This window comes from Calliphora vicina, chromosome 4 (assembly GCF_958450345.1).
Source record: "Calliphora vicina chromosome 4, idCalVici1.1, whole genome shotgun sequence".
Classification (NCBI taxonomy): Eukaryota; Metazoa; Arthropoda; class Insecta; order Diptera; family Calliphoridae; genus Calliphora; species Calliphora vicina.
The window spans coordinates 75,534,319-75,560,697 of record NC_088783.1 but is presented as its reverse complement, the minus strand read 5'-3'; the positions used below and the strand labels follow the sequence as shown (position 1 = coordinate 75,560,697).

Below are 26,379 nucleotides of genomic sequence, written 5' to 3'. Positions count from 1 at the left end.
AGCACTATAATTACGGTGTACAATGAATGATCAATTTCAAGTAGTCTAATTCTGGAACCCAATTCTCTTACAACTCTATATGGTCGTAAGTTGCGATCCCAGATGTTCGAATATTCTGTTCCATCTAATTAATTGTAGTTTTGTAAAATTGATGTTGGTGTGGTTATCATGCTATAAAATTAATCAAAAATTATTTCCATAAAATGCCGAATAACCTACTACAACTTACCTTCCCGACAACTAATCATACCATGCATTTGGGCAATTTAATCGTATCCTCTTAAACAAAATATTTAATATTTGGAAAAATTAGCGGTCGTTCTCAAAATTTTAAAATGCTTTGATATTCCGAATCATGTACTGGAATTTATAATTTTTGCCAAGGGCAACTGAAAAATAATATGCCATTGTAATCACATGTCGCAAAATTTGTATTGAAATTTAGCTTACCCAGTGGAATAGAAAATACGTATTCTATTGAATTATATTGATCAAACAGATTTACCGATTCTATATAATTAATTTATTTAAATCAATCGATTGCAAAAATACTTGTGATTTTTATTTGTAAAAGCTTGGAATTTTCCACAGATGACCGTCACGCTGATTTCATTACTGACAAGGAAGTATGTTACACGAAAAGCACGAAGTCAAGTCAAGTGTCTTCGTATTTCAAAAGGCTTGAAACAAACCGATTATTATAAATAACCGGTGTTCGATCAGTGTTGGACAATATAATTTACATGTGTAACGTTGCCATATAAAATTTATCTCAATGGCATGACATAAAAGTTAATGATAAATCGAAATCGTTACAGTACCAAATTTCAACACTTTTACTTGGATAGGAAAAATTTTATGCGAAAAAATCTATTTGGATTGTATGGGCAGTGGGCATTGGGCGTGGTCGATTATAAAATTGATTTTTTTTCTTAATTTAGTCCATATAATTCTCGGTGCCAAATTTCAATGCTCTACGACCATTCCTTATAATTTTTATACAAAAATGTATTGCATTTGTATTGCATGGGCTGTATGCGGTGGGCATGGCCGATTTTATTGAAACTCGACATACGTTCTTCTTTTGTTTCAGAAAATATATACACCAAATTTCTTGGATAGGAAAAATTTTATTCGAAAAAATCCATTTGGACTGTATGCCACTGCGTTGGGAGTGGTCGATTCTTAGTTTGGTGCATATAATTCTCTGTGCCAAATTTCAGCGCTCTACGACCACTCCTTATAATTTTTGGCAAAAAATGTATGAAGCCATCCCTCTGTGCGGTGTCGGGGTTGAATTTCGTCGTTTCATTCGTGAACGTACTATAATGGTAGTAATAGATTGTGTTTGCCCCAGAAACTCATATTGAGATCTGGAGTCCCCCACAGCTCTGTTCTTTCTCCTTCCCTTTTTTTAATTTTCATGAATGATTTACTGACAATCACTTTAAATCCTATTAATTCTTTCGCTGATGATAGTAATATCTTTCACTCATATTCCTTCGATATGGATGACTCGATAAATCGTGACCTTATAATAATCTCCAGATGGGGTGAATTGAACCGAATTAATTTCAATGCATTCAAAACTCAGTGCTGCCTATTGGCACACAAATGTCTTGAGATTTCACCACAATCACTTCATCGTATGGGTAACGCAACTGTTGGAGTTTCAGATGTGACGTCCGTTGGAATCGTCATATATTCGATGTTTCGAAGGAAATTTTTAGATACTTGGGCTTCTTGAAGGTGTCATATACACAACCTTCATTCGTCCAAAAATGGAACATAATTCCCACATATGGGCCAGAGCTACAAGGTCAAGTCTTGAGGTGCTGGACCGGGTTCAAAGAAGGGCGGTTGATCTTATAGGTAATGAAACTGTTACCCGGTTATACTTTAGAACATCATCGGAATTTATTGTATACATGCTGGGTGTTGTTCAGTGTTGGTTATACAAAAAAATATAAAGACCAACGACTAAGGCTAAACTTAGCCTATATAAAGACCTGCGATTGAGTTTATATAAAGGTCTATGGATGGGATCATACTTTTACTATATAACAGCCTACGCTTGAGGCTATACTTAGACAATACAAAGACCAACGATTGAGGTTATACCTAGACAATATAAAAACCAACTTTTGGGGCAAAACTTTTACTATATAAAGACTTACGCTTAAGGCTAAATGTGGATTATAAAGGCCAACGATTAAGGCTAAATTTTATAAACGCGAGTTTTGTTTTTAATAACTTATGTCATTTGGAAGGGTACATATCTGTCACTTACTCTCACTTAGTTATTGAACATTATAGTCTAAACAACAAAGTTATTTTTTGCTTCGAAAATGTCAACGAATCGTCATATGCAGGAAGTTTTGCTTTATTTTTTTAATTTGAAAAAAAGTGCCACTGAAGCACACCGATAACTCACTGGTGAATGTGTTTCATCGGTATCAACGTGCGAGAAATGTTTTCTTGGGTTCAGAAGTGATGATTTTGACATGGAAGACTAAGATCACCCAGGGCAGCCAAAAAAGTTTGAAGACCAAGAAATGAAGGCATTAATCCATAAAGATTTTTGTAAAACTCAACAAGAGCTTGCAAAATCATTGGGAGTTACTCAAGCTGCAATTTCAAAACGTTTGTGAGTAGCAGGATTCATTCAAAAGCAATGAAATTTGATACCATACGCATTGAAGCCGAGATGCATTGAAAGACGATGTTGCATGTCCAAAATGATTCTTGAATGATATAAACAAAATTATTTTTGGTCAGAATCATTACTTGCAATAAAAATTAATCCCTGAAGCCCCGTCAGCCAGTCGAAACGACACCAAGTCCAAATACCCATGGCGCTAATGTAATTATCTACATTTTTTATTAGCAAAAGGGTTCTATCTATTATGAGCTGCTCAATTCTGGCCAGAACATCACAGGAAACCTTTACCAAATGCAGCTGATTAATTTGAAGAGAGCATTTGCACAATAATATCCAGAATATGTGACCAGACATAAAACCGTAATATTTCATCATGACAACGATCAGCCACATTATGCAATTCCTTCACAGAAAGAAAAAAGCACTTCTAAATTTAAGTTTATTTTACTCAAATTTAGCCAGAATTGTACTTAAAAATTTAAGTACGATTCATACTCATTTGTACTTAGAATAAGTATAAACGGGATTGATTACAAAAATCAAGCTGAAATTTTCTTAAAACAAGAACGAAATTCTTGAATTAAGCAAGAAAATCTTGTTTTAAGTACAAGTGAGAAGTTAAATCAAGTAGTTAATTCTTAAACTTCAAATTAAGAGTAAGATAACTTGAAATAAGAAAAAAATTCTTATATTGATCCATAATAGAAAAAGACCGGTATAAAATTTATTCTCTGAGCTGTTCTCAAAGCAATTTTCTACTCGCGCTGTCGGTTAGTTACATGAATAAAGAAGCAATTTCATCAGTCTGTGTTGTGCGTTCCGTGTTGTTCTGTATTGTTTTCGGTCTTTTGTGTTTTCTTGTGTTGTGTGAAAAAAATATGAGTGAGGCAGAAGGAAGACACCCTCCTGCTCCAGCTTCTCCAGGAGTTTCATCAGCCCAGTGTTTATGGGTATTTAAAAGGAAAGTCTATAATTTATTTATTATTGTGATTTATTTTTAAATAATACAGTTATTATATTTATAAAACATAATACAGCAATAGTGTTTATAAAAAACCGACTTTTTAAAAAACCGGTTTGTCGGTTAACCGAAAATTGGACTTTTTTCGAAAACCGGTTTTCCGGTTAACCGACATCGAAAAAACCGGTTAAACCGGTTAACCGTCATATATATGTAGAAAACATAAAATGTCCAATAAAGTATACACAACTTTGAAAATTTTAGTTTTTAGTAGCCAGGAATAATGGTTAATATTAAATAACTATAAATAACTATATATATAAAAGAGCTGAGTCCATTTTATTTTGTAAAAATTTCAAAATTATTATCTCAGTCAAATGGAATTGAGTATAAATATGTTACTAAATATATAATACTTGTTTTAATTATTGTTTTTTTCATTAAATTTCAACCAAAAAATGTCAAATTAATTAAATATTTGATAGTTTTGAAATTTATTATCACCTCGAATTTTTGATATGAAACAGAAAATGTTACAAGTCCCAAAAAAGGTCCTATAAGATGCAAACGCGCTTCTTCTTAGCTGTGATTATTTGTTATTATAAATCATACCAAATAACTAATAAAACTCCATTATCAGATTTCAAATCATGGATTTCAATATTTCTGAAAAGGACTTTGTACACTAAGCTAAACGAAATGATTAATAAATTAAAATTTTAAGAAAAAAAAACGACTGAAGTCAAATTTATTGAAAGAAGGTATGTACATCAAATTCAATTTAACGTTTCGCAAAATCATCACAAAATTTATAATGAATCATTATTAAAATTTAGTTTAACTTCTAGAATTATGAGGAATTTAATTTTTAATAGTGTCAATATGTGCAATTTATTCTGAAAAAGTTTTTCAGTAAACTCATCATCCTCTACTATTTAGAATAATTGTAATTCTTAAAAATATTAATCTAAAGAGGTTTGTATTGTAAATCAGCAGTAGAGGTTTCAAATCAGACCGAATGTTTGATATAATGTGTACACAATGAATATAAAAAATGCACAAAAACATTAGATTTATTAATTTAAGTCCCAAATTTTAAAAACCGGTTAACCGAGTGATAAAAACCGGATAAACCGGTTAACCGAAAATCAACATTTTAAATTAACCGGTTCGCAAAAAACCGAGATTTCAAAGAAAAACCGGTTTTTCGGTTAACCGGTTATCCGGTTTATAAACACTATACAGCAATGTACTAACACACACATACATACATATGTAGTTGCGCATATCGTTTAGAAACAGGTTTTTTAAGACGCAAACAACAAAATTTGCTCTTGTAAACAAATAATACAAGCATTTTGTTCTTAGTTTAAGAATTTTCGTGCTGGATGTTTGTGTGTCTATAATATAGACTCTATATTATAGGCACACAAACACCTATATATGTATTGACATGTGCACAATTTGTTGTTTGCGTCGTTGTGTGTATTAGTATAAATAACTGCGTTTTGTCCATGAACTGATGGTATTTTTGTACCACAAATGAAAAATATGTTACTTATTGCAAAAATACAAGTACAGTCACTTAGAAAAAATATAAAAATAACTATACGATATTAATGATTTATCCTCATATTAATAAATAATTTTTAAATTTATCAAAGTTTTATAAAACGAATTTTGTGTGGAATTATTGTTTTATAAACCTTTGAAAATTGTTTATGAATATGGGGGTAAATCTTTAATATCGTATAGTTAATATTATAAATGAATTTATAAATAATTTTCATATATCATTTGTTTGTACATTTTTAGCTTCTCAGGTAACATACAACAGCTTGCAATGGTGAAAACATTAAGGAAGCAATACCTCCTCTTGGTCTTCGAATCGAATTTAGGAAGAAGCTTTTAAGTGGACAAAATTCAGGTAAATTTTGCAAATATAATTTAACAAATCTTAATCTTATTCTATAGTTAGGCGTCGATGACGACACAATTTCTGTTGAATCCAAAGTTGACAACTGGCTAATTGAAGAAGATGACTTCCGTGGCAAACGAGATTTAAGCAAGGTAATAATTGTTGAATTGTATTAAATTTAAATTAAAAAAAAAACAAAATAAAATTTATTAAAATTAAAAAATAATGTGTTTTTCTTAAATCAATCTTAGTTGGCTTACATCAAGTACGAATTCGTGCTTAAATCTAGTTTAGAATTCTTGAAACAAGCTCATTTTGGGATCAATCCGATTTTTGGATTATATCAAGTATGAATTCGTGCTTAAAACAAGTTTAGAATTCTTGAATCAAGCTCATTTTAAGATTAATTCAATCTCGGCCGTACTTAGGGAGAGCTAAAATTAAGATTTTTGGGATTGATGAATCCGTACTTGAATCAAGTATTATGTACTCGGTTTAAGAAAATCCATACTTACCCTACTATTGACACCGCTCCGGATTGATTTAAGTACGGATTACTCAATTTTTTTTATGAGTGTGGTAAAAACTATAAAAACTATATAATGAAGTGGTTGGGAAGTTTTGGCTCGCCTGATTTATAGTCCAGACCATGCCCCGTGCGACCACTATTTGCTTCGATCGATTGAGCTAAAATGGTTACGCCCTGTATGACCCTACCTTTAGACTCTGTTAAGACCTACGTTTGAGTCTAAACTAAACTTTTATTTAAATTTTATGATCACAAAATACTAGTTTAATGATTAGTTTTATATTTAATTGTCTAACAGAACTTTTATATTTACTGTATATTTTTAATGCGATTAAACAGTTGTTACAGTTAATTAACAAAATATACCATTCCATCAATTCGCTATGGCTAAAGTACATATTAAATATATTACAAAGAATTTAATTTCAATACATTTTAAATTTAATTAATTATTTAATTTTTCAAGAGTATTACACAAAATTATAAATATTAATTACAAGTCTAAACTTACATTCAAAAAACAATAACAGCAAATAAAAATATAAAATAAATAAATCAATAATATTGATAACAAGCTCAATCCTTGCAGAATAATTATGAATTTAATGTTTATGGTTATTAAAATAATAAATGGCTTGTTATATTAAACAGGATAAAATCCTGCACATGATTGTTGAATGAAACTAACATGATAGATAATGGAAACTAAAAACGCATCGGATAACTTAATATTTCATTTGAATAGAAAATGTTATTTGAGTTATTGTTGACCATGGGGCCAGCTTGTTTTTGAATTTTTTCATAGAATGTGTGGAATTTTAGTATAAAATTTAGCTTCTTAAACTCATATATTGTCTTAATTTTTGGTATTTTATTATGAAATGTATATCAAAAAATATCATTACATCAAATCATTAAAATTACTTATTAAACTCCATTTATAAATTAAACACCAATCAATCGGAAACAATTTATTGACATAACGTTTAACAAAATTGTTGCAATACTTACATATTCAACTAAAAAGGCTCTTTAAAAGAGTCCTTTAAATAAATTCAAAATAACTAAATGAACCAAAATTCAATTTAATTAAATTTTAGCTATAAAATCATGTATGCATAAATTAATAAAAATAAATATGTATCTACTGTTTGCCATAAATTTCAATCAATTGTCAAGGCACAATACAAGATGGAATCAACAAAAACAACAATAGCAAAATGGAGCAAAACATTTTTGGCAACAAAATAAATCTATTTTGGTTGATTGTTTAGCAAGAACGACATAGACATGGAAATAATTTTCCATGTACAGACAGATGGACATCTTTGTTTAGCAATTTCGATAGTATATGGGGGTATGGATGAAAAGTTCTTTAGATTTGTAAATTTAATTTTTATATAGTGTTTGAAGAAGCTTTTAATTGTTCAGGAATTCAAAATCATATTGATATGTTATTGAAATTATTCAAATACTTTCGGTTTCAAAAATAAAGTTTCGTTAAGTTTTTTTAATTTTCAAAATTTTCAAAATTTTCACATTCAAACGAATGTGGTATTGAAATGATTTAAATACTTTTGGTTTAGAAAATAAAGTTTCGTTAAGTTTTTTCAATTCACAAAATTCTGAAATTTTTCCAGGTTTCAATTTACATTTACTTAAGTTAAGTGAATTTAGTATAGAAATAATTCAATTCCTTTTGGTTTAGAAAAAAAAGTTTCGTTAAGTTTTTTATATTCACAAAATTTTTAAATTTTTCTTGGTTTTAATTTAAATTTTTTAAAGCTAAAGGAATGTTGTATAGAAATTTTTCAAATCCGTTTAGTTTACAAAATAAAATTTCGTTAATTTTTTTTTATTTGACAAAATTTTTAAAGTTTTCCTGATTTCCATTAACAATGATTTAAGCTAAATGAATTTAAAATTTTTCAAACCCTTTTTGTTAAGTAGAGGTATTCGTGAATTAGAGTAAGTTACACATATCACGTGAATTTTTTTAGTAGATGTATCGCCCATGTACAGTTAATGTGTAATTTTCGATTTCATTCCTTAAATTCAGAATTTCAAATCAGAAAACGTAAACTATAGATGTTTAAATATCTTACTTTAGTTCGGAAGGCTGCTGTATATTGCTCACCTCCACTCGAAGTCCCACAATGCCTACATTATGAATCACTTCAGTGAAAAAATTTAGGGAATAAGTTACTACAATGTGATTAAGCCAATTTAGGCCTTTGATAAAGCACACAGAAACAAAAGATTTGTAGTAGCAACCGAATTTGTTGCCAGTCGAACGATTCGGTTGCACACATAGAATTTTTCGGCTCTATCAACAGAAAGTCCGTTTATAAAGCAGAATTTTTGTTAAAGCAACAAAACTTTTGTTATGCCTTCTATAAAATCATTCGAATCTGTTATCTCTTTGCACAACAAATTCTCTAGATTGTCGATATTTACACCCAGCAACTTAAATCGATTGGCTTATTGCATGGGGCAGCTCATATAATTTCATTTGAAGTTAATAACTCCAGCTTGATAATTTCAGACTCAAATACTCTATATGGAATAGTAATTAGATTGGTTTCCAATTGTATCTCTTATGCGTAAAGGAAGGCGAAAAACCCGAAAAGTTTTAATACAAAATATGATAAAAGAAAAATAGAAAAATGTAAAATAAATTTTACTTTATGTAACAACCTCCCTCCCCTTCCCCAAAATGGTTCACCAGCATCTGTGACTGACCTAAATGGATCGTTTTGATGTGTGATCAGAAAAATAGTAATATACTATTTTCTTCTTTGGGAGTTTATCAGGACACAGTACGGCAATCATGGCAAATGAAAAGGTAGATGAGCCATACAGTAAAGGCTCCTTCCTAGATTCCGTCGACGTTGAAAAAATAAGTTAAATGTTGTTCTCAGGAAGATTGCATCTAATAAACACGTCAATCACTGGCAGAGTACACTTGCCAGAGGGACGACTAGTCAGGGGGAAGATCGTTATATTGAAACTCCAATGAAACGAGTATGGAGCGATTTCGAAAATTAAATAAAAATTTTGTGATAGGTCCTACTGGTCGTATGGAACTGAGATCACACCTGAATCATGTCAATATAGGATACTCTGTTAAATAGTGAAGAGTATTTCATAGAGAGTTCCGCATCGATCGAAACAAATAGTAGTTGGACGGGGCACGGTCTGGCCTATAAAGCGGGTAAGGCAAAACTTCCCAACCACTTCATTCTAAATACTTTTAACAGGTATTGCGATATGTGGTCGAGCGTTGTCGTAATGGAATATTACGGTTTCATGCGTGGGCTCTATGCTCGCTTCAAACGAAGTTAAGTCCAAGTGCAATATTTTTGAAGCACGGAGTTTTAAAGTGGCATATTTTTTAATTTAATTGAGATATTGAATTGAAATTTTTTTTAAGACCAAAAATTAACTTACCTAAATAAAAAAAATTAGTTCGGATAAATGTGGATCAAATTGGTCCTAATATTTGCATTCCTATTAAAATTTTTATACATATTTTAGTTTCAGAAACTCAATAAATATGTAATATGTAATAAAATCTTTATTTATTAACAAAACTCAATGAAATTTTCAACACTTTTTAAATTTGTCATTCTAAATAAGAAAGTGGAAAAAAACTTGTCAAAAGGTGAAAGGGAATCCATCAATTCCTAAAAATTTAAGCGAAAATCCCAAAAATGGTATTTTTTACTATGTTGCCCATAGGGTCCACATTTCCTTCGGTGCTGGGAAAATACTTTTAGAATAAATAGGAAACATATCAGAGTTTCAGAAGCTGCTTTCCGTTTTCTGATCCCAGCTTTGGGATTTTAGAACATATGGCACAAAGTTGAAATTTTGATAAAAAAATAGGTCACATTCCGAAGGGTGTAGGGGCGACATCTTTGAAAAGTGGGACATGTTTTTTATACCACAATGTTCTTCGTAAAGATACCTTAGAGAAAAATATAAAATTGTTATATGTTCTTAAAAAAAGTGTATTTTTAATAAAAAAGAGCGTTAAGTAGCCTTTTTGGCCAATAAACAGCATTTATTTTTGAATCCATAATTGATATTGCTCTGAAATCTTTTGTATGTTATACGTAATTTAGCTGTCTAACTAACAGAAAAATGCGAGGCTATTCGGTCTAAAATTACGACCTATATTTTTAAAAAAGCAGACCAAGGTTTGGCAAAATTTTAAAATTTAAATTTGGATATGCCTGAAACTCAAAAATTATAAGAAATATATAGCACACGCAAACATGTGTTTTCATGAGCTAGCCGAGAGCTTTCCAAAAATATAAAAATCTTTGAAATCCGATAGGAAACAAAAAAAATTGCACGAGTTTAAAAATTGTACATGTCGAAGGTACCCTAATTTGAGCCCCCATAGGGTCGCCCCTGATTCAGTTATAGGGCCTATTGTAATAATTTAAACTCGAATAGTCCTTGGCTACGCCCAAGTCCCGGTCGGACCAACCGTTTAGAAATACCAGATTTATTTCCAAAAAATGTTGCGTCGGTTCATTTCAACGCAAGTAATGATTTGGTGAAAAATTATTTTCTTTTATAGAGTTCACACATCATTTCCGAAATTCAAAATCGTCTTTGAAGGTCTCTCGGCTTCAATTCGTATGGCAGACTTGGGCACTACCAAATACATTTTGTAATTAATTACAGGACCAATTACGTGTAATTGGTAATTGGCAATAACCAATTACCAATTATAAGTAATTTGTAATTGGCAAATGCCAATTACCAATTAAATGTAATTTGTAATTGCTGAATGCCAATTACCAATTACATATAATTGGTAATTACATGTAATTGGTATTGGGTTATTGGCAAATACAAATTACATGTAATGGGTAAAAATTAATTGAAATTGAGAGTAATTGATAAAAATGTGTAATGATTACTTTTAAAGTATTTATTACCAACAATGTAATTATTAAATAACTCGTACATTACACAATATACAAAAAATAAAAAAAAAATTAATAGAAACCAAATATGTTATGTTATTAATATGTAAATGTTATTAATATGTAAATGCATGTTTCTTCTCGAACGTCCAAATAAAATGTAGACTAATTATATATTAGAATCGCACATTTTGCTGTAAAATGGCATTGATTTGCTAGTGCATATTTTATTAATAATGCATATTTAATTATATTAAAGTTCAAAATGCATATTTATGTGCATATTATCCAAGTTTTTAATAAAAATTGAATTTTTTGTCGTCAATGGGCAACATTTTTTGTCGAATTTGTTATAGAAATAGCTCCAAATGTTGTCGACTAACTTCTTCATTTCTATGAGCAATTGAAAATTATAATTTTTTATCAAAGTTTAGAGTTATGTTGTTTCATTACAATTTGCAATTTCAATTTTTAAGAGATTTCGTTATCGAACGATTTTGTAACTTCATACAGATACTAGTGATTTTACCTATAATTTAGAGTGACAGCTAGTTACGTAACTAGCTACGTGACTAGTTATTTTAACACGTGAATGTCCCACGTTTGTATTACTTAGAGACGAATGCATTACTTAGATTACTTAGAGGCACTTAAGTGACAAATAGCACATACGTGACCCAAAATATATCAATTGGAGTCAGTCAAGTCATCAAACATTAGTCTATAAAGTATAGATTTATTACTTTATTTACTTAATTGAGGCTTTGCGATTTTGTTGCCTGTGCTATTGTTGAATTTGAAAAATTACGAAAAAAATATACATTTTATGAAAGCTTAATTCTTTGCCTCTAGGTACTAAAGTACTAGGATCTAACCTAAACAGTTTTCTTCAAAATAACTCAAAGTTTTGAGGGGGTTTCAAAATCTTTTAAAACGGTTTTAGTATGTCCTCACCTAGGCCTACAACCCCCATTAGGCCGATTTTCAAGTTCTGATAAAAAGTGTTATTTTGTAGCACATTTAATGTTGTTTAGAAATTTAGAAAAAAAATTAAATGTAATTACCTTTCATGTAATTAGAATTACTTTTTTATCAATTACTTGCAATTACTTTACCAATTACCAATTATATGTAATTGGTAATTACCATATACCAATTACTAATTACAGTAATTGATAAAAGCCAATTACCAATTACTTGTAATTGTAATTGGTATTTGTTGGTTGCCAATTACAAAATGTAATTGGATTTGTAATTGGCAAATTTCAATTACTAATTGCTAGTAATTGGTATTTTTCAATTACCAATTACATGTAATGTAATTGGTAATTGAAAAGTAATTGGCAACGCCCAAGTCTGTAGTATGGTACCCAATTTTCCTGCTTTTGATTGAATCGAGCTGGTCGCAAACATTTTGAAATTGCTGCTTGAGTAGCTCCCAAAGATTTTGAAAGCTCCTGTTGAGTTTTACAACAATCCTCGTGGAGTAATGACTCCAATTCTTGGCATTAAAACTTGGTTGGTTGGCCTGGGAAATCTTTGTCTTCCGTGTCACATTCACTGTGAGTAATCAGTGTGCTTCAGCGTCACTTTTTTCAAACTTAAGAAGTAAATAAAAACTTCCTCATATGACGATTCGTTGGTATAAAATTCGACATTTTGGAAGCAAACAAAGCTTTATTGTTTACACTATAATGTTCAATAACAAAATGAGAATAAATTACAGATATTTACCCTTCCAAATGACACATATGTTATTAAAAACAAATCATTATTAACAAATCATAACCACTACTTTCTAACGCTGACCTCGTATTTAATATATATTGTTTATTTATATGTCGATGTGAAAGTGTTTTTAGTAAAACGTTTTTCTATTCCACAATTTGTGTACATTTCAATTAATTAAATTGTTCCAATTATCTAAAATAATGCATACATTATAAATATAGTTATAACAATATAAAATCGAATATGTTTCTAATTTTATCTTTCTTTCTCTCTCTCTCTCTCTCTCTCTATAATTTAGATATGGAATCAAAAACAATTTGGATATTTGCCATTGTTTGTTCAGCAATCCAGCATTTTGTATCCTGTTCAGCACCCTGTAAGTATATTTATTTATGTTTCAACAAACACAAACTTCAACTATTAAATTGTGAGTGGTTATATGAATGTTTCCTTAAGTTTTGGTAGTGATAATGTTTGCCTTGTAGCTACTACTTTTTCTTTATGTCATGTAACTTAATCGACACGTCTTGAAATAATTACAAAGAGAAAACTGTTTCATTGTGACTCCCATCTTCATGGCCGTATTTTCCAAATTTTAGAAGAGAGGACTAATTTTTGGAATTTTCAATGTGGGCAGCGTTTTACTGTTCTGTTGGTACTATTTAGATTGGAATATGTTCTGATAAAATTAGGGATACCCCCAGATTTTTATGTAATGCACATTTTTCATCAAGAGCACGTCTCAATGTGGTCGACTGGCCAGTCTTTAGCCGTACTGTAGGTATGTGGAACATAGGAATGTTCAAATCCCATGTCCACAAACACTACCCCCTCTTCCCTTCCTCCCATAACATATTTTCCTAATTCCGACACAATACTTTGCATGAGTAGGGGTCATCCCCAGTGTACTGGTCCATGAAAAAAATCTTTAGTTCGGATGTTGTACCTAAAACTGCAGGGCTGTTAGTTGCTTGTGTACATGTATGAATAAATAAGAAAATTGTGTGAATTGATAAATAACTTAAACAAACATGAAAATGGCATTTAATTTTAATTAATAATTTCCATTTAATTAACGTTTAATACTTATATTAAATTTTAAAATTTAATTTACTCTTTATTTGATTTTAATCCAATTCTAGTGAAACGACCACGGGCTGGTGATCCTTTTGATACATTTCCGAAGAACTTTTGGCAAGAATTCTCATCACCCTTCACAGACACACCGGAAGATGAGGAATTAGAGATAACGGAAACAACCACACATGAACCATTTCCCTTCTTTGCCGATCCAATTGCAACCGTAAATGTGAGCACACAACTGGTAGCAAATGTTTACCTGCATTGTCGCGTCAATGATTTGCAAGGCAAAACAGTAAGTCTTTTATTTATTTCAATTGTTGCAGGGAATTTTTTTAAAAACAACGAAGAAAGCAAAAGCAGAGCATCTGTAAATGAATATACTGATATAAAGTGTCCATTTTTTTTAATGTAAGAAGTAACTAAGGCAATATATTCATTAAAATGTTTCACAGCAATTCAGCTTGCATCCTTCACACTACCAAACAATACCCTTTTAACTACTTATCCTACCATAGTTCCTAGAATTTTATCAAAACGAAGGAATGGTTTTGACAATCTTTTTTATTGTACATGCATACACATGTCTGCCAATCTCATATCCACGTCACTTTCCACGAATTCACCCATTACCATTTAACACAATATCACTCATCTACATTTTTAACGAACAATGATAAATAGACATCTGTTTGAGGCAACAAAAAATTTTATAAGAAGAATAGAAAAATGAAATTGATAGAAATAATAGTAGTTGTATGGTTTGGAAGAATGGTACTTACTACTCAATATCAATTTGCTTTTTAACATTGTTTACTTCCATAACAAATAATAACAATCGCATGATGTAACATGCTTTTGTAAGATTAAACCCTCGTTTCACAAATGTAGACAAAAAATAAAAAAAAAAACATTTAGCAAAATGTATATGATTTGATTTTTTGCTTTCGTTCTTAGAAAATCATAAGGAGAGTTTAAATTATAAGCTGAACAGGATTATTTACTGTTTATTATGAGTAAAACTAAATTTAGTTTATGTATGTTAAGAGATACATGTGTTAAAGTCGAATTGCTGAGTATTATGACCCAATTATTATTTTATTTGGAAGAGATCACTCAATTAGATATGATTTTTAATAATAATACTAAGAAAAATTAAACAATTATTTATGATATAACAGCTACTGTACATAATATTATGTATTTGATGAATTATGGTTGTTTATATTCCAGCTTCTACATATAATGTTACTTTTTCTTTAATAGACTCATACTGCGAAGCCTTTTTGCTTGTCTCCTAAAACACCCAGAGGCTTTGGCGTTAATCGTATCCGCAATCATCAGACTTTTGACTCACCACTTTTGGGAAAATCAAATCTAGTTACCCAATTTTTATAAAACTGCCAAATTTTTTTCGTTCCTATAGTAATGCATTCCAGCACAGTGTCATGGGGCACCCAAAGATGAGACCAGTGTTCTTGTGCTGCACCAGTTTACCAAGAATTGAACGGCATGTGGGAGAAAGTCATCCGCGTAGCAGTGTTCATATAGTAATGGTATTATCAAGGTTGGTAAACCTTCCCTCAAGCGCTTCAATATTCAAATTGTCCGAGCCAAAATACAGTTTCTAACATTAAATTCGAGGGTTGGAGAATGGAACCCATTATTTCTTGTCCATAATTCACGAACTTTACTATTTACAAGCCAGAGTTCTTGGATAACTGCCAAGTATATAACTTGCTTCTTCAAGAAATATACCAAGTAATGCGTTGAGGCCTCGGAGTTCTGTATTTTTATATGCATCACTCTCAGGTCATTTAGATTCATCGATTCATCGCTACATTTCTCTGGGGCAATATTTTTTCAATTTGATCCATCACGTACTTTATCACTCTTTCAGAGGAACACAGCTGATAAAGAGATTATGAACCAATTCTGATCCAGAGAACTTCTCATTAATCCTTACCAAGAGGAAATTTTATTACTACTAATATAGCTTCATCCCCCAGAGAAGGTGGAGGATCCATGATCTCTTTCGAAAGGGATCCACATTGAATTTGTCACAGAGTTAAGGAACTCCTCAGATCCAGTTTGTGAAGAAACCTAAGGCCTTTTCATTACCACACCGATGACCCTGACACCCTTCAGATATTTTGCACCATCGAACGCAGTGAAGTAACCACTATATGTGAGTTCATAATTTAACGTCCCATCAGAAGTCTTCGCCATTTTGCCTAAGACACATCATTGCCGCTGAATACTCGGTATGCTTGCAAAAGCTTTGGTAACTTTTGCAGTAACTCGAGTAGAGGAAGATGTAAGCAGCTCTCAATACTTTGTCCACACTAGCTATTATAGGTTCCAAAATGGACTTGAATCAAGGAAACAGTTTCTATCGTAGATTTGGGCCATAGTTCGCCAAATCCTCAGATGGAGTTTGTGAGGAAACCTAAAGCCTTATCTTTACCATATCCGATGACCTTTACACCCTTCAAAATGGAAACATCATCACTGCATGTAAGTTCGTCAATCATCGTCAGCAAGATCTTCCAAGGGAAGCCATCTGTCCGTCGTCATTTTACACTCAGGTTGACTATCAGCAATGGCCACTTGTATCTAAGCTATTGATGACATGCTAGTTGAAGGTTTCAATAGCTCATCCTCAGACTCATGCGTTTCACTCTATTGCAGTCGCTTGATACTCGGTTAGCTTGCAGAAACTTTGGTAGCTGTTGCCAAAACAATAATAGAGGGAGATGATAAAAGTTCTTTTTGTAGATTGATCTCAGACTTCGTCCTGCTGCATTGAACATCTTTAATCCCTATATGATCTCTTTAAAGTTGGATTGTGTTCGGTAAATAGCTGGTACGGGTTAGCCGTGTTAACCTTCTTGTTCTGTTTTGTTCAAAGACCTTGGTATTTGTTGTCTTTCTTCCACAAGAGTAATATTAAGCATAGGCCTATACTTCTAAATGCGTTAGATATATTTGCACTTCAATCTCTTTTCTTGTAGTCAAAGTCGTCGCATCACTTAATTCTAAAGACCTGTAGTTCAACATAGGGCGCTTTTAGCCCGAAAACCTCTTCCGTTCACCCTGTTGCTGTTTAGGGTTGTCGCCCTAGCACAAAACCATGGAAAAATGCGAGCAAGATATCGTCAGTCGATTGATTTATACTACGTATCATGACGTGACCGACGGTCAGTACATCATAAAGAAGAGAAATCAGCACGGCTCGTAATGAAAACAATCTATTAACTTCTAAATAAGATTTGCCTTCAAATTCAGATTGGCCCTACCATCATACTTCTATAGAGTGACCTGTAATCTTGATTTCCTGTCAAATAACCACGGAACGTTTCAGTTTCCGTTGTCATCTAGTTGACACAGAAATAAATTTGTACCTGTTTAAGCAGAGTCCACACGATTGAAGCAGCAATTTCCAGCTACTTTTGAACACCTTGGTGTTGTGGAAGTCTAGATGACCAATTCGTCACCTCTGACTCCCATTAATCGTTTGAGAAGTTGATACTAGATGTAGTGTATACCCGTTTAATGTAGTCTTCGGGTGGAGTTCTGATTATATTGTTTCAAAGATAAAACTACCATATACTGAATCAATTGCTTTCACAACATCTAGGACCGCTATATGATAAAGATAATATTTTTTATGATATTCCCTAAGCCGTAGGTTTTTCATTGAAATCATAAATCATAAATTTCGGTATCCCTATTTAATTCAGAAGAAAGTAGGAACATTTTTTAAGACCTCTTCAAACGGAATAAGAACATAAATGTTTTTTTACAAACTAAAATGAACCTATATAAGGTTCATATTCGATATTTGGTCGCAGAGTTCATAACATACATCCGGAAATCTGTTATTAACTGTAAGTATATACTTTTGATAAAGATATAAATGAGCTTCTCATTAAATTTTGACTTTTAATAAAATTGAACAAAATAATCTACAAATAGTTCAAGGTGTTAACAGTAAAATGACAAAGTAAGGATATTTACATTTTCTAGTAGAACAAAATCAATTTACCTGCCCATCATGATTTTTGTTTTATCGCACAAAAGAGCAAATGTTTTCCTAAAAGTAAAAGTGATTTAGTTATTTAAAGATTAAAAAGTTATTGGTCACGTTACAAATGTGTGTGCATTGATTACAGAAACCTACTTAAGGTGTGTTGTTCATATGTATAAGTATACCCTGCAGACCTAAAAGTATATTTTACTCAGTAATTAACTACTAATAGTTCATTAAGTTAGATCTGATGCTAACTTAATGAACAATTAGTAGTTACTTTCTTAATGTAAAATTATTATATTATATACATTAAGTGGCTGAAATCAAACAACTGATATTAATCTGTGGATGTATTACATTGTAAGCCTACAAAGTAATTTGGTGAGTAACTAGTAATAGATTTTTGTTGCTAACACTTATCTAAGAGAAACTAGTTTCCTAGCTTGCAGGGTACATTCGGGTAAAATATTTACACACATAAAACCTAAAGCTATTTACATATAAAATACCTATACAGATATACTTACACTCATGAATTTATACCCACACAATAGACCAAATTAATATGGATATTTTCGATGTGTTTGAGTGAGTGTATTAGGGTGGACCTTATTTTGCATTTTTTGGCTTTATGATGTTCCTATGATCTAAAATTGTTCTTTATAGTTTTGAGTCAAAGTATCAATATTTTCCAAAAAAAATATATTGAAAGGTTTAATGAAGTAACTCTATTTCAAAAATAGATTTTATGCGTTACTCTAAAAAGATTTCTAACATCTATATACATATGTATAAAAAAGATAGAGAGAAGTGTCTGACCAATTCAACATAGTCAGTCCAAAATTTTTGTTTTAGTACTTTTTTGGCACCATATGTATCTCTTAAATCAACCAACCAATAAATAAATTTTATATCGTATTATTTACTTATCAAAGAATTTAAGGGTGGGTCAATTAGTTTGTGTTTGACAGCCATTTATAGCAGACAACCTCGAAGGCTAAGCTTGACAAATACTATGGGAGCTCTGCACAATCAATTTCAAAATCAAATTTCAATTTTTCGTGGTTAGGCACGAAAAATGCCTAACGTTCCGGACTCCCAGTTGATGTCTCTATACACGAAACAATTGCAAGACATCGCGGTGTAGTGTTGGGCGATTGAAGAACAAAAAAATTTGACCAAAATGGAATTTGGATATTTCAAGAGGGGAATGTGAAGATTTGTAGAAGATTTTACATTTCGAATCTATTTTTTTTATAATAAATTCCAGATTGTTGTTTTAATTAAATTTAAAGATAGGAATCGCTAAATGAAAGACGATTTAGGTAATTTTAGACCCTGGGATTATCTAAAATCTAATACCATCGAAATAGGGGCCACCCTTGTGTGCTTCTGTATATGTTTATAAGGATAAAGTTGGATGTGTATGCGTAATATTTCCAAATCATTACATAACATATTCAAAGATTTTAATATTGTTACATTTATTGCAAATCATTTAACATAATAGACTCTTTACGATTATTAGGTAAGGGAATTTAAACCGATAAAGAGTTAAATTATAGTTTGATATACTAGAAAGTTTTATAACTTTAAAGATTTTATTCTAGATTATCTGTTAAATATCAATACGATTTTCAAAACTATAGATAATCAATGATATGGAAAATATGTGAAAATAAAGGCTACCTAGAACTAAGCCCATGGAGTATCATAATACTGTTTTACAATTTAGTTTCGCTATGTCTTTTGTTTCAAATTCTTAAATGGGGTTGGTCCTTAGGAGGATACCTAAAACAAGTAACATAATACTTATTTCTCTATCTGATATTTACCACCTATAAATATTTAAAATCGTTTAAACCATAATAGACATTAAATAATCTCATTTTAATCACCACAGAGTTAAATTTAGCTAAACAACCTAATGGAGAGATTAAATCGTTTCGTTAATCATTCCACAAATAAAATAAATTTTTATTGTTTAGAATTCTTGTTTATCTATTTTTAATATTTTTTTGTTGTTATTCAAAACAATTCTTAAGGAAACAAACATCAACAATTTCTCTAAAGAAAACTCAAACTTGTTTAGCAAACAATCTCAGTAGAATTATCTAAAGCATGTACATTAGACTGGTGCCATTTCAAAGGAGAAACAAAAAGTATTGATTTTTCCAATAAATAAACAACAAGGTTTTTTTTCATCAAATATGTCGTCATATGCGGGAAGTTTTGCTTTACTTATTTAATTTAAAAAAAGTGCCGCTGAAGCACAACGATTGCTCACTAAATCATGTGGTGAATGTGTTCCATGGGTTTCAACATGCGAGAGATGGTTTGTTCAGTTCAGAATTGGTGATTCTGACACGGAATACATTGATCATCAAACTCACTCAAACAAACAAGAGCTTCCAAAATCATTTGGAGCAGCAATTTTAAAACGTTTGCTAGCAGCAGGATTCATTCAAAAGCTGGGAAATTGGGTACCATGTGAATTAAAGATGAGAGACATTGAAAGACGTTCAATCCGAAATGATTGAACGTTATAAAAGAAAATTATTTTTGCAATTATTTTGAAAGCCAAGCTAAAGGCTTTCCTTCATATTCCTGCGTTAAGATTTGGATTTTGAGTCATACTATTATTTATACAAAAACCTTTATTTAAGTGTGTGTTCTCATAAAATGCTTAAGTGTAGGTTGTGTTTCTATGTAATATTTTGCTGTTATTCTTACTTGTACATAAATATTTCTATGTAGCTTTAGCTGTAGTTGTACGTTGCACGTGTTTAGATATTTTAGGGAACATGTAGTGGCACTTATACTCATGTACATACAATTTACCATGTAGTTAATAACAATAACAAGAAAACACAAACAAACAAAGAAACAAACGACAGCAGCAACATCATAACTTTGTTTTGCAACAGTTTTGTAACATGTTACATCTGAAATGTGCAATCAAGCTGTTTCTAAGCAACTTTGAACTTTAAAATATCATAAAAACAATGTAAAATAAACTGAAAAATCAAAATCTTCGCCATTTGCTGAGGGCTTAAAAACCTAATTAAAGCTTATGAATTTTCATTTTTTTAAGGCACTAAACTTTAGTAATTGTTTGCATTTGAGTTTTAGCTGGCGGGATTAAAGAAAGAAGAAATTTCAAACAAATCATAATTGACTGCGAAATTTATGTAAAAAAACTTAGTTTAATTGTTATAAATATTATTTTATTAATTTAAAAATAAAAACAGTTTAAATTAAGTTAAAAAGTTATTATTTACTCGTTTAAACAAATAATTTTGCAAGAAATTTATTTTCACTTTGAAAATGATGTCGCTCCATTAAGAAAAATATATTTTTTGGAACAACTTTGCAAATCGAAAATCAAATGAAGATTTATCAATTGTCATTGCAAATACTAAGCAAGTAGGAAACTGCAATCGATTAAAATCAAATGACATTTCCGAAGTTATAATTCCCAGTTATAAAGGTCGCTCCGATTAGACTGTTCATTACTTGCCTTACTGTGGGTCGAGTGTCATTACAAATACGCAAACAAACACACATTGCCTTTTACAAATATAAGGGTTTCAAAAGTATACAAATTTAAACATTTACTTAATATTGTTGGTAGTCCGCGCACTTCTGTACTAGAAATTAATATGGATAGCTGCTATAGCTTTCCCTCTATGGCTTCTACTCCCATTTTGGCCTCAAATATTTATACAAACGGTGGTAGTGCTCATGCTAAATTTGAGGACTATAGCTATTATAGTTTCCAAAATATTTGATATTTAAAATTAACTTTGTATGGGAGGTACCACGCCCACTTGAAAATTCAAAACAAAAAGTATTCTATTGTCAACATACAGTCAAAATTTCAAGCAAATCTGGTTAGCCGTTTAGCCGTCTATAGACTTCAAACCAATAAATATACATACATATAAACACACATTCACTTTTATATATATAGATTTATAACTCATATTTGACAGTACGTATGAGAGATATTTATTACAATATTAATTATACGTGTACCTATGTACATCGAATTTTCGATAGCATTTGGCATGAAGAAAAAAATGTCCGCTACGACAAAAAAAATAATTTTCGACGCTGAAAAAGCGTGCGCGCATAGTACAAGTCGACACTTTTAAGCTTTTTCGATATAATTTGGTACATTCGTTTTCGTCGGTCCAAAGACGAAGTCTATTGAAACAGGTTTAAATCCATCCATTATATCACCTAGCCTCCATACAAATGTCCTCCCGAAATAGAACTTCTTTGTCATAAATGTCTATATTATACAGGTATCTACACAAATTACTCCAAAAATATGTTTTAAGTGCATACATATAACAAAAATCACATTTAAACATTTTCAAAACCGTGTTTTGAGGTTTTTCTATCAAAAACTGATTCGAATAACCGATTTTTAGCTTTTTTTGTCAATTTAAGAATTGAGGTATAAATATGATTAAACTATTTTTTCATTTAGTTCTGACTGTTTAAAATTTCCAATATATGTATTAAAAAGTTGTTCTGCATACTATTTAATACAGCGAATTTATTACAGATGTCGTTAAAAAGCCGGCGGATTATTTTTTGCTCGATATGTTTTCTGATTTCTGTCTATCAAAGTTTGTTTACATTGGTTTCTTAATTTAAATATAACGCTTCTGTTTTAAAAATTGTTTAAAATTAAAACAGTGGAACAGAAAATAAGTAAATCGTATTAAACATTATACATATGTATATGTGGAATTAAAACGCACTCTCTTAGTATTTTAATTCATTATAATATAACTTTTATTCACTTATTTCAATTAAAGTAGACTTAGCTTCAACTTATCACTATAAGTGTTTACTTAGAACTACTAAAAGTTTCTTACAGCCTCCGTGGCTTCTTATAGACTCACTTAATTCTAAAAGTAATATACACTGTTTGTTTCATTGTCATTGTCCCTTTACCATTCCGTCCGTTCCCCCTATGTGCCGACCACGGTTGATATCCTACATATGTATATTGCAAAAATATAAATAAAATGCGTTGCTGTACTCCGCGAAAGAAAATTTCAAGTTTTTATTTATATCCACCACTTTGACAGCTAGGAAATATTTTTACAAAAACAAAATACGTGTTGTTTTTTGGTATAGATGTATAACTTGTTAATGGCATTCAACATGACATGATAATACACATTTAGAAGTGTCGTTTAAAGTAAAGCATCCCGAAAAGTTTATGTAAAAATGATTGCGTATGTGTGTTACTACTTTGCCATAGAATTGGTGCAACAGTTAAAATTTGCTTTTTTAGTACCCATTTAGTATTTATTAAAATCAAAAAAAATTTTAGGATTATTTGGATGATTTTGATAATTTTGTAAATATCTAAATTTTTCCTCCCATAAATAAAAATTAATTTCATCAATACTCCAATTGATTTCCAATTTCGTACACATTCTTTCAACAAACAGTTTATCTGATAAAACAACCACATTGAAAATAAGCTTATGGCCACTAATACCAAATATTTAAGATATCAACCACTAACTTTTCTCATTTAAAATCAATTTTGTACTTTAGCTTTGATAATTTGCATATACAACCAAACCAAAAAAAATATCTCAATCTACATTATTTCCATTCAACAAACATTCTGTTCTCTCTTCAATCAAAGTACAGGATAATGAAATGCCAGCATCAGCGAAATTATTCCATGATTGTACAAAGTCCATTAACAAAATTTTGCCTTTAAGATATGGGAACGGGAAAACACATAGAAAATCTGTTGAGCAATTGCAGAAACCTGTTCAAATTATTTTGAGGAAAATTTCAACCAAGGAAAAATAATCCAAAAAAAAAAAAAATAGAAAAAAAAGCAACTTTTACCATTGGGCAATGAGTTTGATAAATTTTTTATCAACAACCCTGTTGATCTTTTGTTTTTTTATGTTTTTTTTTGCAGCAAGTTGTGCAGCTGCTGATTTATTTACATAATTTAAATATGTTAGCTTAAGTAGCCAGGGGGGAAATGTTAGGACCTCACTTTGCAGGCCTTTTAAGCAACTTGCCTTCTCTCAGAAGTTGTTCTAGAAAAACTTAGCTTTTCCTTCTTAAAATGCCTAAGTGGATTTCAAAACAAAGCCTAACAAACATTTATTCAAACAAGACTGGATTTGCAATTCTTCTTCTCTATAATAAAATTTATTTTGCGCTCTTTATTACAAAAATCGTCTAAAAAATTTAATCTTTTATAAAATGTTATGATTTGAAGTTCACCTGAAGTATTTTATTTATATAAAGAGCTTCCAATAAGGACTTTCGAACTTTGACAGTTGATACCATCAATATTGTTGAAACCAAATCTGTCGAATTCGCTGACCATTACCATCATCGGCGAACGCTATAAATCGATGATTAACAAATTCTTTTGGCACACCAACGACATGTTCTTTTATCCTTCTTAAGTAGGACTTCTATCAGCCCGCTACCAGAAGCGAGTAAGGAAGGCCTTGGTTCCCAATGACACAACGTGTTAAATTAAAAAGATTTGGGAATTCGGCTGGAGGTCCTTGTATCAGCAAAATAAGGCCCTTAGGAAATCCTCTTTACTGTATCATTTTCCCGCTGTGTTTTAGTCTATGAAATAGAGTGGTAATACTGTTTATGTTGATGCATGTTGCTAGTAGCAACACTGATGGTTATTGATGTTGCTGCTACTATTGCTACTCGTATAACACGGTACTACATCGTCAACATCAGCAACATCAAATAAAACTATATACTTGCAAGAACATCCTCATCATAAAGTTTCTTTGACTGGAATGGTCCAAAATCACATGCTGTTTTCAATGCTTTTTGTGTTGAAACGTGTGCGGAATTACTGACAGTTTCCATATTCGTGAGTGGAATACACCTACAAAATTTATTGTGTTGAAAACAATCTTATAAACTCTAACATCCACTTATATACACTTATAGAAATAGAATATTTACTAAAATACGTACTACATAGTACATTACCTGAAAAGTATTTACAGTGTTACACAGAATAATTCGTACCTAAAATAATTCCAAAAATTTTAAATGAAAAAATATATTTTCTTTAATTCTTTTGGATTTTGAAGAAACAAAAAGGAACACCATTGAAGTTCCTTATTAGAGGACACACAGATGAGATTTGATAATATTTATTAAGAGAAAAATTTGCGACTTTATAAAAAAACAACTAAGAAAGTATGGTCGGTCAAGCCCGACCATATAATACCATACACACAGTAAAAGAGGAAAAACATTTTTCTTTTAAAATTTCAATAATTTATATTTTTGAGTGATTTTTGGAAGTGGGACTTATATGGGAGCTATGACCAATTATGGACCGATCACCATGAAATTAGGTCGTGTGATTTATGTCTACATGAAAGTTTACTATGTTTAATTTTGTGAGTATACCAACACTCTTAAGCGATTTATGCACGTTAATGTGATTTTCGGAAGCGGGTCATATGGGAGCTATGACTAATTATGAACCGATCGTAAAAAATTTGGTGACATGACTTTTGTATATATAAAACTTATTTGAAGGGCAATTTGTGGAGATATATTTATAAATTAAACATTTTTGACCGATAAAGTCCAATTTCGGAAGGACATTTGTATGGGGGCTAGGTAAAATAATGCACCGATTTCAGAAAGTGATTCTAAGTCGATCGGTATACTTTAAGGTGGTGATTCTAAGTCGATTGGTATACTTTAAGGTGGGTGTTAGACTAATATTTTTGGGCGTTACAAACATCTGCACAAACTCGACCCTATAATTCTGAAAGGGCATGTTGAGTAGATCATTTTTGTAGAATAAACTTATAGTCCAGTTGGCATGAAAAAAGTGGGTCAAAGTTTTCATTTTTTGATCTAAGGGAGAATTATACTAACTGAAAAAAAAGTTAATGTCTAAGAGAATTCTTATTGTCAGAATTATATTGTATAATTTTATGGGGATGAATTTGTGGAAGATCTTTACCAGCTAGCTCCTATGTTTAGGGGTAAATTTGACAATTTTTTCGAGAAAATCAATAAAAATCTTTTCAAAAAGGACATTTAAGGATTAAATATTCTTCGAAAATGTTTGCCGGAAAATTTCAGTTGTGGTCATCTAAGATACCAAAGTTGTAATAAAGCTCTTACTTTATTTTAATTTTGCACGATTTTTTTTTTAGTTTTTTTGATATGTCGGGACCACAGAGGTTCGAAATTGTTTTTTTAAAATATTACCTATATTTGCGATAAAATTTCAAATACTATAAAAAACCTATTAACAGTTATATCGTCCCTATAAAAAGTTACACGCTTCCAAAGTTGGTACATGTAAAAATGGCCGTTTTTTTCGTTTTTTCCCAAAAATGTCCCTATATATTTTCTTTTGTAGAAAAAATTTTTCTTCGGGACGATATAAAATTTATATATGATCCGAAAAGAGGACCTAATGCAAAAGCGTGGAAAGTAAAACTTGGCTCACTTAT

General features: G+C 30.9%; 1 pseudogene; it reads left to right on the top strand.

Moving 5' to 3' along the window:
* Positions 1–13,044: 13,044 nt before the first annotated feature.
* Positions 13,045–26,379, top strand: part of LOC135958508 (uncharacterized) — a 54,677-nt pseudogene continuing 41,342 nt past the window's right edge.